Source organism: Sinocyclocheilus anshuiensis, unplaced genomic scaffold (genome assembly GCF_001515605.1).
Source record: "Sinocyclocheilus anshuiensis isolate Anshui unplaced genomic scaffold, SAMN03320099.WGS_v1.1 scaffold628, whole genome shotgun sequence".
NCBI classification, from domain to species: domain Eukaryota; kingdom Metazoa; phylum Chordata; class Actinopteri; order Cypriniformes; family Cyprinidae; genus Sinocyclocheilus; species Sinocyclocheilus anshuiensis.
In genome coordinates this window covers 1,322,256-1,333,326 of record NW_015555750.1, presented here as the reverse complement: position 1 = coordinate 1,333,326, position 11,071 = coordinate 1,322,256, and the positions used below count along the sequence as shown (strand labels likewise).

General features: G+C 38.0%; 1 long non-coding RNA gene across 1 annotated transcript; it reads right to left on the bottom strand.

Moving 5' to 3' along the window:
• Window positions 1–1,533: 1,533 nt before the first annotated feature.
• On the bottom strand, window positions 1,534–9,624 carry LOC107673654 (uncharacterized). The gene is made up of 3 exons (XR_001632425.1): window positions 9,444–9,624; window positions 3,760–3,835; window positions 1,534–1,605 (listed from the first exon to the last, which is right to left on the bottom strand). It is a non-coding gene; the product is annotated as an uncharacterized LOC107673654 (long non-coding RNA).
• Between the last annotated feature and the right edge of the window lie 1,447 nt (window positions 9,625–11,071).

Genomic DNA, 11,071 nt, shown 5'->3' with positions numbered 1-11,071 from the left:
CTGGCTGGTTATGTACTTGCTCAAATATTGATTTCAGATCATTTTTAACCAAAAAAGATTACGGACTGCAGCTTTAATCAGATTAAAATTTTGAATCTATTGACAGCCCTAATATATATATACAGAGAGAAAGAAAGAGAAAATTCTATATAAATTATAATTAATAAAAATTACAATATATTATTATGATAATACTTATTATGCATGTAATATTTTATTATGAATATTTTTTATTAAAAAACTACATTTATTTAAAATTAAAAGTTTTATTAGAATTGAAATAGAGTTAAAAATGTATACATAATGCATACATAATTTGAAAAAAATGACAGCCCTGATATTTTTGTTAAGAAATTTTAAGCCCTAATAAAAAGATCAGGTCATTAAGTTTCACTTCAGGTAAAAAAAAAACTCTAAAAACTAAAATAATATGTGCAGGTTGTGTCAATTTGTGTGGAAGAGACAATAGCACATATAGCCTATGAAAACACCAGATGTCGATTTCTTCAACACCGATGAGTCAAAAGCAACACATTTCTGGTTTGGTGTCACTGAAGGGCTACTAGAGCCTCAGTGATGAAGCTGATAAAAGAAGTTTTGAGTTGATCTTTAGTTGATTAATGTGGTGATGCTGACCGTTCGCACATTATAAAGGAAATGTAGGGACTTCACAGCCTTGTCAGGGAAACAAAAGTCTTCTGTATAAAACGATGTATAAATAAGGACTAAAAGAGAGTGAATACAATAAAGTTTGACATATGACTCACGGCACTGCATCATTCATGTGTAATACTACTCTCTTGAAAGAGCACAAAAAAAGATAGTCAAAGGTTGAGTAGAGGGGATGATGTGTCATCGGTTAGATGAAAATAAATAAGTGAATCGATTATTCAGCTGCACATTATTAACATCCAAAGCCAGTCTTACAACACGTGAGGTGGTGGAGAGGAGAGGAGAGGAGGGGAGAGGAGTTGCCCCTGTGTGGGTCTGAACAAGGATGAGTCACAAGTTTGCTGCCCACTCAAAACACCCACACAAACCAGAGAGTGGGTGTGAAAACGCTGGGCTCGGAGCCTACGGGCTTTACAGAAAGGGAGAGATGATCGTTCTGTCTCTTATTTTCACTTTCTCTACTCCTCTGCATGCATACACCTCTTCTACCCACGAGCTGAGCCCACATCGAGGGAGCATTTTATGATGTCATCTCCTCAGATCTAAAGAACCACGGCACTCAGGATAATGTGTGGGCTATTATCCTCTATACTTTGGTGCTGAGTCTTTTTGGAGGATACACTGCATCCCTTTCTTTCAAACTTTTTCTTTTGGAACAACTGACCACATTTCTTTTCAACACAGCATCCTGCCGTGCACTGATCTCACTTTTCTCACAGACCCAGGATCAAGTCTGGCACCTGCCAATCATCACCTAAACTTTCAAAAGCACACCATCACATTCTGTCGATTTCTAAAAATGCCCACTGCAGCTCGCTCACCATTAGGAAAGGCACTAAAGAGAAAACACTGAACCTACCGGTGCAGGATAAGTGCGTGATTCGGTTTTAGCAAGTCCATCATGTCCTGTTTCAGGAATATTCATCTGAGGCACTACAGAAAAATGAGAGGAAGTGTGTTATAATGCCACATCATAATGCTAATATTAAAAATGTATATATCACTCTCAAAACTGTTCCAGCCATCATGGACCAATATTATGTTGTATAACATGTCCAATTCAAATTAAACCCTTCAGGACTGTGAAGGAACATTTTGTTGAAACAAACCAGCTAGATGACACTCAAGTGAGACAGATTGCTCATTAGAATATTTCACATTTGCGTGTGGGCGATCACCAACAGCCATTCTTCATCACAACTCAAATAATCTCCAGAGATGAGCGCTTCAACTTGCAAAACAATCTCAAATCACACAAATGATCACGTTATTTCTTCTTTTTAATAATTACACATTTTATATTAATTATAACCCCTGTAACAGTGAAATGTACACTATGGATAAAAGGTTTAAAATACTATTGTGGAATTGAACACGAAAATGTGCCAATTATACAGCCATTGCTATAAAAGGGAGGCCCTTTTAAGGCACTTTGAGGTACTTAACTGAAATATACAGCGGTATGAATCATTCACATCCTTATCATTATGCCAATTGAGGTGCTGGATCCATTAACAGCACTTTTGAGGGTGAAAAGAAAATTATCTGACATGTCTGACAGCACAAAGAAGACTGCTAATGCACTACTTTGTAACTGATCAGATGCATCATTTGCTGAAAATTTAAATTACATTTTGACATAGGTTTACTGAGAAACAATCCAATTTCTCCTGTACTGCAGCGTAGAATTCAACAAATATGATGCACCAGGCATTGAGCCGTTTAGTCTTTAAGTACTCAAAGAAAGCTCAAAAGCAGATTATAAAAACAAATAAACAAACAATATGTGAATAAGACGATATCAGGTGCTAAAAATGCTGCCTGTCAACATTCAGACAGCAGCTATTGTTACAGATAAGCTGCTAGCCATATTTTACAATATCAAATTTACATATGACCAAAATGATAGGATTTTTTTTTTTTTTTTACTGCTTTCACATAAGGTTTCTTCTTATCACCCTCTGCACACACTTATATCACAGTATGTCTCATGTGTGCCCCCTGATGGAAAATATTTGAAACAAAAAAGTACAAATTCACACAAATCAGGTATTTTAGGACTATTAGCCTAATGATTTGTGGCTGCATGACATCATTTGGCTGACACCGATTAAAAAAAAATGTTGGACAGTTAAAAGTAGACTAATTAAAAATAGTTACAGATGCAAAAAGCATTTTAATTGTATACTTAGAGCATTAGGTCTCATTTGTTTTATAGTACTATTAGCACTAGTTTAGTAATTAATAATGAACACAGAGATTTTGCTCCCAATCCCTTCAGTTTAGGGGTGCGTAACGGGGGCGATGAAGGGTGCTGGGCTGAGTGGGTTCATTGAATCCATGTACATAATGTGTCCGTTCAATCCACTTGCAGGCGTCCGGCCACTGCACTTCATCTTCCTAGGCAGTGGTGTTATCCTTGTCATTTGAGGGGAAAAAAAGAGGAAAGGGGAAATGTGTCCCCCCTTGTTTCCCCTCTCTAAACTCGCCCCTCTCTTATTCCACAACTCAATTCTTTCAGTCCCCCCGGGGCAACAGCATTCCAAAACACACACAAGAATTTCCTTTTCTTCAGTTCACAAACCCTCCCCTCCTACCTCACTTCAAGAAGAGGAAAAAAGAATACATCACCCTCAACCAAATGGCCCTTACACTAAATAACAAAAATAGAGAAATAACACGTCTGTGTAACTTATGACAAGTCATCAAACCACTTTTCAGTCTTTCTTTCTCTCTCTCTCTCTCTCTATAAAATGCATTTGTCAGATACCACACATACACTATAGCTACAGCATTCTCTCTCTGTGTGTGTGTGTGTGTGTGTGTGTGTGTGTGTGTGTTTCGTGCATGCGGAATTGTAAGTTCGAGGTTTTAGACACAAAGCAACATACATGCAGGAAGCAGCAAAAACAAGTATTCTTTTAAAATTAATTATCACATATGTATCATATTTGTGGTATTGACGCTATAGTTTGGCCATATGCTACTCGAAAGAAAAAAAGATGAACCAAATACTAAACAATGCTTCTTAAGGATACACAATCTGCAGCTTATGGCACAATATAATAAAATAGACATAGGACGCACCTTTTGTTTGACTTCGCTGCATGCTCGCATTCTTCCTCCGCGCACCATCACAGCTGATAGCGGACAATCTGTTTCCCTGCGTCCAGGGGAAAAAAAAGAAAGAAAGGCGTGAAAAAGGAGCTCGATCGACAAAATGAAAGTACGGCTCCGTTGCGAATGCAGAAACACTTCATGTTCATCATCGCATGTTTCATTCATCTTCTTGTCATTTCCCTTTTCCTTGCGCCGGCCGCCTTTTCACGTTGTGCATTAACATGCTGAATGGCTTGGAAATGCCACTGCTGCCCCATTCACATGAACGCCACTGACTTCACTAACCAGCATTCAGTTCAGAAATCCCCCTCTGCCGGGGCCGTCCCTTCGCGCGCGGATATAACGGGGATATAACGCACTGCAGGCAGGCCTATAATATACGCACACGATTTGAGGAAACTCCTAAATCAGAAATAGACTTTTGTGCAGAAAAGGCGAAAGTTCTATGCTGAGATGACATCGTTTTTCAACGTTGAACTTGACTGTTTCTGAGAACAGAAAGGGTAAAACAGCTGCGTCCGCATAACTCTCATTTGTAGGCAGATGATACAGATTTCCACACTAGATTCAAAGGGGAATTTGTCAGTACATTTTGTTGTTCTTCATGTCGAAAAAAACTGTACATTTAACAATAAAGCCCGAAGCCACTAGACAACTTTTTAAAATTCCATAGAGGGGTTTTTAAACAATATGCTGGTTATGTAGACAACATCTGTGTAAATTACTTTAAACTGTGTGTGAATTATTCACTGACTTTCGGGGATTAAAGGACTTCCTGTGAGTAGGCTAATTTTCGCTGTTCGTCTCGCGCCTCTTATACAGTTAGTCAAATGTCAGCTATCTTAAATTGTCTGCTTCTTAAAACAACATATTTTTGTCATATACTCGTGACATGTAAATATATAACAGAATAATAAAAGTAGCCTACTTGGTTTTTGTCAACGTATCAACCGATTACGAATCCAAATAGAACGCTCTGCTGTTTCTATGGTTACCAGCGCAGGCGAACGCGACTTCTGTGCGCAGGCGTCTATTTAAATGCACTTCCACTAACTTGTAACTTCCCTAGCTAGGTTTTTTTTATTATCTTAAGTACTCCATAGTCCTTGGTTGGGAATCACCGTTTTACAGACTCCATTAACCAATACGCTATTCTGAAGAACCTATTATCTGACGTCAAGATGTTCTCCAAACAACCACACAGTCAGACAACACAACATTTATAGTGAAAATGTAATATGAATAAGTTTGTGCCACGAAGAACCATTAAATAACCTTTATTACAGTATAGGCTAGGCCTATATATCATCAGGAACTTTGTTAAGACGTTTTTTTAAATGCCAGATTGGCATAAACTGAAGAGTGTTTATGTCAGTACTTGTTTTCCTCTAAAATTAGTTTAGGGACTTTAATCCAGTTGAGGAGGAAGTTAACACTAAAGGCGTTCAATTGATTTGATTCTCATTTGGTAAAATTTATTTGAAACAAGCCTTTCATGTGTATTTAGATGCTTTGTAATAAGCTTACATTCCCCAGATGTGGTTTCTGAAATTTACTCATTGAAGATTATTGTTTTTAATTGAGTTAACACCGAATAGTAGTTCAGAAATCTATTCCTCATCTGGACATTATACTCTTTTTGAAGTCTAAAGTAATTGTGTTGTATTTTCAATACACTCAAATTATCCTAAAGGATACAAGAGAATTTAAGACCTACTCTATGGCAATGGAAACGTAAAAAACCTTTAACAGTTTCCTAAGACACAATTTCAAGTGCAGTGCATGCCAGATGCTGAAATTTGCATGTTGACAAATGAGTAATATGCATGCGTTCACTCATTTAAGTAGTTTTGTTGGTGTACACTGATATAGGAAACCACTGAGCTTTATGTACAGCCTGGTTCCCCCTTTGCTGTCCCTCCCTCTCTCAACAGCAGAATTGTTTTTACAGTAGACACCCGGGGTTTCACCAGAGAGTAAGACTAGCAGGAAAGAAGTACAATGGGAGTTCACCTAACTGACCACATCGTCTCATTCACAACAGACCATGAACACTCTTCTTCAATCCTTGTCCTGAATGCAGAAAGGATGCATGGGGGAAATACAACAGCTGTGGGAGGTGCCCAGTGATTTACATAAAATTTCCAAAGCGCCAGATTGGCATATGATGAAATGTCTTGTTTTTTTCCATTCTCTGTCACACTTTCACAGAGAACATCTCAGAGAAGGCTTTCAAGGGAAGGATGAGCAGATGATGAACTTGGGGAAATTTGCACAATTGATCATTCTGACAGGGTTTTAAGAAAAACATTTCTGTCATTCCATGGATGGATTCTTGTTTAATATATGTCCAAATAGCTAACAAATTAAATTTTAAATGAGGAAATCAGAATTGAATGCGCCGTTCATCAAACCGTCATTTATAGAATTAGATCAAGCTTCAATAAATCACTCTGTTTTGAATTGAGAAATGTGCCATATTATTAATAAAGAGAAATATTATGAATGTTAATGATTTTACTCTGAAAAACCTCTTATTGTTCCGATCTAATCAGTGTGAGCACATCTGCACACAGAAAAATATGAAAACATAACCTGCGCAGCATGTCTCTTCAGCCCTGCTCACACACACAGCACAGTATGAGCCTTTACTGGTATGGAAACATTTTAAATATCAGTTTCACATCTGCTTCAGCCAAATAAGACACAAGCATCAGACAAAGAGTGAGAACAAAACTGTTGATAATTTAGTCGCTGTATTCAAAAGTGGATTAATACACTTTCAAATAACAATGCAATTTTTTTAAAAAGATCTGTATCTGAAAAAAGGGACTAAACAAGGTTAATTCTGCTTTTCTAAGACTTAACAGGAATATTGGAGCTAAATGATGACAAATACATATTTCTTGTTTACCACAGACAGAAATTCCATTAACCGTTGAGAAACATTCAAATTCCTTACAATAAAAAATAAAAAATGTGCACTATTTCAACTCGATATTTCTTTAGTGCACTAAGGGTAGCATGATTTGATTCTTCAGTTATATCATGATCGATAATGACTTGGCAACATTTATGCTTTCATCAGTTCCCAGACTAACCTCTTCAAATGACAGTCGCAAGCGGTTCAATAACATATACAGCACCCAGAACGCAAAAATACAGTTGAATGTTTTAAAGTGATCTATTCTCATGGCACAATCTGTGAATGCACCTATTATTTTAAAATAATATTTACTTGACCAGCTGAAGTATATCTATAAAAATATTTGGAAAAGCCTTTCTAGTTAATGAGAAGTAAAATCTGTACACAGAATTATGCCAGCTGTAGTATTTGGCAGTGAGTACACTTGTGGATCAAGTGAAATCCACTGGCAAATACAGTTTTCCCCCACCTGCAGCTCATGATAATGAATCAATGCTGATTTACTGTTTATGAATAGCATGTTACGATATGGGAGAATGCAGACATAAAATCAGAGAGGTGCTCTAAGAACTAGTTATTTTTCAAGGTATTGTATATGGTTACGCTTGGCTTAAGATGTAGACAATAGCAAACAATACCTAAATGCATTCTCTGAGTCTCATCCTGACAAGTACCTTCAATCATCTGTGACTTCAGTCAGCTGTGGCTGGAATTTATCCATAGTCTAAAAGACATGTTGTCTTTGTTAAGTTAGACCAGACATATTGTAATGAATAACCACTCCTGTTATATGCCGTTCATGTGTTACTATTCTTTATCATATTTTCTACAACATAAATCACCATGTTGCATGTGGTTTCTACATTCTTTGATCTTGGATTCTCAGGTACATTTAAAAGTCTGAATCTAAATTGCCTATACATGTGCAATAAATATTATCACTGCAAAGTAGTGAACAAAAATTCCTGGTGCATGTACAAGGACCTCAAATTCCTAAATGCAATGTCATCTTAAAGGAATTCAGATGAACTTTCACTTCTTTCCTCATTCAGACAGTGAACTATAGAATTGATTTTCTGTGTAGACAAACATACTCTTCCTTAATTAATTTTTAGGTCGAGCAATCTTCAAAAAGGGATATGAAATGTTTAGATAGGACATTTTGTGTAGAAGAACAGTTAATACATAAGATCAAATAATTCAGTTCTTTAGTCTGGCATCTCAGTCACAGAGAGTAAATCAATTCAGAAAGATTGAATCAGTTCAAACCAATCAGGCCTTATTGCTAACTGAATCGATACTGAGTCAGTGTACACAGTTTAAAATAAAAACCGAATATGTCAGTACTTCCATCACTGTTTAAATCCCATCTAAAATGAATCTATACTAAACTAACTATTATGTTTTATTGCATTCAAAATTGATATTTGTATGTCTTAGGTTTGGTAAGATGACGCAGCCTGCAGAGATTTTTCTGGTGAAGTATGCAAGTGAACGAGTGAATCGGTACTCACTAAATCTTATACTTCTCTGTGCTCGAGTTTGAAGATAAACACCACTTGCAATTGGCACAGAAACGTCCCTCTTTGTTTGTCATTTGTAAGGATGGAATGAGACCACCTCTCAGACCAAACACCATTTAAATACATCGGCGCATTGATCAGTGAACTGGAAATGAAAAATATCGCCAACCCTGCGGGGAAACGACAGCAAGACACTTCACGCTCCCAGCAGACAGTGCGATTCTAACAGCACTACAGGTGGGTCTCTTTGTATCCCCTCCCGATTGTGCCCCGTTTTGGGAAAGCCCCTCGGCGGCAGGCGGCAACCGTCTCCAGCTGAACCTGAAATACAAGCCCGAGTGCTGGATTTTCCCACTGCAGCGAGGGGGGATTGATTCCCAGGGATCCGTCTGAGCTAAACCCTCTTAAATGTCCCCCTGGCCTTTGTCTTCACGTTTCAGCTGAAATTCGCAGCATTCATCGAGCGCCGCTTCAGAGAGCACAGGAATGCTCCGGGTTTGACAGGCACCCCTCGCCTTCTGCAAATGGGTGGAATATTTCACATACGCACACTTCACTTGTGCACACATGCACTTGGTCACCCACACACACTGAGCTACACCCTCCCACACAAATACCTATATCCAAACACCCACACACACACACACACTCATGTGCTCCTGAGTGCACATGCACAGGGCACACACACACGCTCCAGCACAATAAGTTTTTCATGATAGCTCTGATCTGGTTTTGTACAGAATGGGATACAACACAAACAAATATGGCAGATAATGGCATTAGCCGAGATCCCGCTGGCAAGTTTAAGCACTTTGGGAAGAAGCAGATAGGTGTGCGTGCGCCATTTATCTCTCTTTAACTGCGGAGAACAAAGAGCAAAACTGCATTTCAGTCTCTTGCATTCCATTCTAGCAGAGACACTCTTTCAGCACAGAGAAAACAATTACAGATCTCAGTCTGTCAACAGCCTCGCACAGCACAGAGGATCCACTCTCACTGCAGCGCACTGCAAACAGTGAGGCGCCTCTTTTCTATTCATGAGGAGTTGAAATTGACCACATTTTTAGCATGAGAGAGACTGAGCCAAAGCTTTACATCATTGCAGAAACTCTCATTCCATCTGAAATTTCAAGTCATGTAGATCAACTCCAGTCATTTGCTTTCACTCAAAAAGTTTACGTTCATCTTCAAAAGAATCTTACCTGCACACATGGCACGGTGTGATTTGTGTCTTCCTTTTTCTTGTCACTCCATTTCCTCCAGAGTTCATGTGCCTGTGACTGACTGCAGTATCCTGTTGAGATCTGCTGTTATATATGTGTGTGTGTGTGTGTGTGTGTGTGTGTTTGAGGCTGAGCTTTTGCCGTTCTCTGTGAGTGTCACGCTGGAAGTGTTGTATCCATAGGCTGCCTTGGGTTTAACTACATAGCATCTCTCCACCCCCATGGCTGCATGGTAAGCGTGTGTGAGCAGGGAAGGTTTCCTGCCTACACGGCTCTGTAAGTCAGCCCCCAGCCCACCCCCCCCCACCACACCCCCACACACACACATTCACATTCACTGCCTACTTTAAAATGCCGTCACCTGACCAGCCTACCACAGTCAGCCCACACATAGTTCAGCTTTTCCTCTTTTTTCCAGTTTTTTTTTTTTGCATCAGTTTTTCACATCTCAGTTATGGTTAAGTAGAAAAAGTAATGAAAATAACCAGAATAATCAATGAGAAAGCACAAAAAGTTGGCATACTGTTGCTCTAAGAATTTATTCTCGCCAACAAGAGGCGTTTAAGCGAAACTCTTCATCAGGCACAATCAGACTGATTAATTTTGCAAAAAAAAAAGTGCGCCGACCTTTTGTGCTTTTTAATGTGAGAAACAGTTACAATGTACACTGTAATGACTTGAGACTGTACAGAGAAAATGTTTTAATTCTTAACTATATATCTATTAAAATTTCTATTCATTTTAAATTCTATTAACACATCATTAAAAAACTTGATTTAAATTATATTTTTAAATGACAATAAATTAATAGATTTCTGTTAAAGGTCTGTAAATATTTGTAATGTTATCAATGAATATAGTTTTTTTTTTTTTTTATAAAAAAGCATTGTGATACTGTTTTTATGCAATATAGCTTTTGGCTTTTTTCACAAGCTGGTTTTACAGAAAAATAATCTGTTTTGATCTGGTTAGGATTTGTCATCTGAGGGGAAAAAGTAAATTGGATGTGAAATTGTAATTCATGACCTCACAATGCACACCCTGTTATTGGATTGATTACTCACTCCATTAAATCATAAATAGGTCACCTCAAAATGTGTACTGTTTTCCATGTGCATCTCATCAAACCAGTCCTTTAACACTCATAGACAGTGCATGCTTTTAAAAGTGTGAGGACTCAATGAAATGTCAGTGTATGGAAAACATATGTCTTTGTTGAGAATGCAATCAGAGATCAAACAGTGTTTGAGGCAACATCACAAAAAAAACTCTGAACGAATATGAATATGTGGCCCTGAACATATCAATCAGTATTTCCATCAACTCTGAAATATCACAATGGAGCAGTTTATTACTCTATGTGGAGGGAAGAAGCTGTATGTTGTTTTTTAAATTCCCATTTCTGGGAAGATGTGTTGGAGTCAAACTCTCCATGTCCTTACCCTTTTAAAACTAACCAGCCGCAAAGAGGTCATAAAATACGAACTTGTCTATCTAAGAGTCCATTTAGACAACAAGTGCTCTATTAGAACCAACCACCACGGTTATACAGCTTTACCTTCAGTGCTGTGCATTAAGCAGAGGTGGCTGTGTGCGCTTCAATTTGT